This window comes from Penaeus monodon, chromosome 19 (assembly GCF_015228065.2).
Source record: "Penaeus monodon isolate SGIC_2016 chromosome 19, NSTDA_Pmon_1, whole genome shotgun sequence".
NCBI lineage: Eukaryota > Metazoa > Arthropoda > Malacostraca > Decapoda > Penaeidae > Penaeus > Penaeus monodon.
Window position 1 is genome coordinate 1,352,841 of NC_051404.1, and position 200 is coordinate 1,353,040.

The following is a 200-nucleotide window of genomic DNA, read 5'->3' on the forward strand; positions in this document are numbered from 1 at the left end:
AATTTGACCTCTCGCGTGACCCTGTCTGTCTCGGAGACGGGATCAAAATTGGTCTCCCAAAGGCTGCCAATTGCAAACTCCTTAACACGATCTTTCTTATAGCATTTTGCGTGAAAATATATATCTTATGACTTTCGACGCCCGGTAACAGATAGCATATTGTTTTCCCAACATGTCTAAGATCTATAATTGAGTTTCGC

At 41.5% G+C, this 200-nt stretch overlaps 1 protein-coding gene across 1 annotated transcript in view; it reads left to right on the plus strand.

Annotated features, from left to right (window-relative positions):
• Window positions 1–200, plus strand: part of LOC119584941 (arylsulfatase H-like) — a gene marked incomplete at its 5' end in the record, with an annotated part of 8,050 nt that overhangs the window by 6,455 nt on the left and 1,395 nt on the right.